Source organism: Sinocyclocheilus anshuiensis, unplaced genomic scaffold (assembly GCF_001515605.1).
Source record: "Sinocyclocheilus anshuiensis isolate Anshui unplaced genomic scaffold, SAMN03320099.WGS_v1.1 scaffold99, whole genome shotgun sequence".
NCBI lineage: Eukaryota > Metazoa > Chordata > Actinopteri > Cypriniformes > Cyprinidae > Sinocyclocheilus > Sinocyclocheilus anshuiensis.
This window is the reverse complement of record NW_015552547.1, coordinates 765,680-768,471: the sequence shown is the minus strand read 5'-3', so window position 1 is coordinate 768,471 and position 2,792 is coordinate 765,680. Positions and strand designations below refer to the sequence as shown.

The 2,792-nt window shown below is 43.1% G+C and overlaps 1 pseudogene; it reads right to left on the bottom strand.

The window, feature by feature from the left end:
• LOC107664272 (protein MB21D2-like) overlaps window positions 1–2,792 on the bottom strand; it is a 9,888-nt pseudogene that overhangs the window by 6,520 nt on the left and 576 nt on the right.

The following is a 2,792-nucleotide window of genomic DNA, read 5'->3' as shown; positions in this document are numbered from 1 at the left end:
GAGATTCTTAGTCCTCCTTTCCGTTCTTTCAATCGCTTTACGTATACGTCGACTTTCCATGTCCGTTATTGTGAAACCCGCGAGACACAACAAAAACAGCTCCGATCACAGCGTCCTCCATCCTCCTGTTGTTAATGTTGTTCTTCTTTGTTTCTGTTGTTGAACGGCGCTCACAAATGACGTCGCTGTCGACCGGCTTACGTCACTTCTTAGTACACACTGTCGGTGCGAATGCAACCCTTTAAATGGTACTGGGAAATCCATGGTTCGCGCAAAATCGTCCCAGTACTTTAGTACTGTACATTTATTTCTGGAACTAAAGCGGTGCGAAAGGCCCTAAAGTCTTAAACAAGAACTGGTGGGACGTTGTGCTGCTCCACTTCACAGACGCTGAGTGAAAGGGGAGTTTTATAATGACGGGACACTCATTTATGACACTTTATTCACCAGGAAGAACATCTCGTTCCGCGTGCCATACGTCAGTAACCTATTTCTACGTCACTGCGCATGCGCAGTACTTTCCCGTTTCGGTTTTCAATCCGATGAAGTGTTTACATGTCCTCTCACTCGGACTACAAAAGGAATAAACCACCCCTTACAATACAATCCGATCGAAATTTTAGTCGGATCTGGCCAATTCAATCCGACTGACGTGTTTACATGTGACTTTTTTTATTCTGATTGTGCTTCAAGTCCTATTACGATCGGATTAGTAGGGTCCATGTAAACGCAGCTAATGATGAACTGACTTTAACTGAAAATGTAGTGTTTCTTGCATTAGCAACACTATTTTCCTGTTTTAAGGCCCGTTCACACCAAGGACGATAACTACAATATAGTTGGAATCACTTTCAGAACGATAAAAAAAAAAACATTGACACCTAATCAGAACCCAGCCTGCTGGGTTCTGAGAGAATTTAAAGCAGCAGACGAGCATGCGCTGAGAATAAACAGATGATATTGTTCACTGGTGTGGACGCTAATATCGTTATCTTTATCATTCTTGGTGTCAACAGGGCTTTGCTGCTTTGACACAATCTTTATCGTAAAAAAACGAGATCCACTTTCCTGCAGAGTTTAGCTCTAACCCTAATCAAACACACCTGAGCAAGCTAATCAATGTCTTCAGGATCATTAGAAATCACAGGTAGGTGAGTTTGATCAAGGTTGGAGCTAAACTGTCCAGCGCATTGGCCCTCCAGGGCAAGATTTGAGGAACCCTGGTATATAGCCTACACATTAATTTAACATTTTTGAAAAATACCCTTGTCCTGAAGTTCACCATGCTTAAATGTATAACATGGTGGATTCATTTTTCTGACTTTAACTAAACAGCTACAGCAGTAATTTGGAGGACAGAATAAACACAACGAACACCGTGGGTTTCACATTATGTGTTCACTATGATATCCTCACCCAGCATGTTAAAGATGAAGTCTTTGGCCGTGTGCACCTCGAGTGCGGTCTGGTCTCCAGACTCCCCCTGTTCCAGCTGCACCAGCTCCTGCACCTGAGCCGACAGCTGCTCCAGAGTCGTGCCCGAGCAGAAGTCCACCTCAGACCCCCGCTTCACCGTCGCCGGTGCACGCGGGGCCACGGCACTCATGAGCGTCTCCATTGAGCATTACCTGAGAGAAACCACATCAATATTACCAAACGGTCACAAAATCATCTCACTTATACTTATGAATATCAACGACTCGTTATAAATGTATGCATTTTTTAATGATAAAATCATAGTCTTAGAATGAAGGCTTTTTACTTTGCTAACTATGCGCGTGCCTAGATGTGGATTTTTTTTGTATTTTGCAATAGGATCTGCTTTTTTGACATTTTAATGATTAGTTTTAACTATTTATTACTTATTTTAAACATGTCTCACCATTAAATGATAAACACACTAAACTGCTGATGCAGAAACAAAATAGCATTTACTCAGTACCACTAATTACCCAACTCAAACTCAGATTAATGTTTAATACCGCCTAAATAGTTAAACGCAGGTTAGTTATTCATAGTGGCTGAAGCGGAATGTGGGTCAGTGGGCAGATTAATCAGCTAATTAGCCAGCTAATGTCTCTCCCCCGTTGAAAAAAAACAGCATATGCTGGTTAGGTATGTTTTGACGCTGGGATGCTGGTTTAAGATGGTCCTTTGCTGGTTTCATCTGGTTCTTTGCTGGTTTGTACCGGTCCTTTGCTGGTTTAAACTGGTCCTTTGCTGGTTTCATCTGGTTCTTTGCTGGTTTGTACCGGTCCTTTGCTGGTTTAAACTGGTCCTTTGCTGGTTTCATCTGGTTCTTTGCTGGTTTGTACCGGTCCTTTGCTGGTTTAAACTGGTCCTTTGCTGGTTTCATCTGGTTCTTTGCTGGTTTGTACCGGTCCTTTGCTGGTTTAAACTGGTCCTTTGCTGGTTTAATCTGGTTCTTTGCTGGTTTGTACCGGTCCTTTGCTGGTTTGTGCCGGTCCTTTGCTGGTTTAAACTGGTCCTTTGCTGGTTTATGCTGGTCCTTTGCTGGTTTATGCTGGTCCTTTGCTGGTTTATGCTGGTCCTTTGCTGGTTTAATCTGGTTCTTTGCTGGTTTAATCTGGTTCTTTGCTGGTTTGTACCGGTCCTTTGCTGGTTTATGCCGGTCCTTTGCTGGTTTATGCTGGTCCTTTGCTGGTTTATGCTGGTCCTTTGCTGGTTTAAAATGGTCCTTTGCTGGTTTAAAATGGTCCCTTTGCTGGTTTATGCTGGTCCTTTGCTGGTTTAAGCTGGTCCTTTGCTGGTTTAAGCTGGTCCTTTGCTGG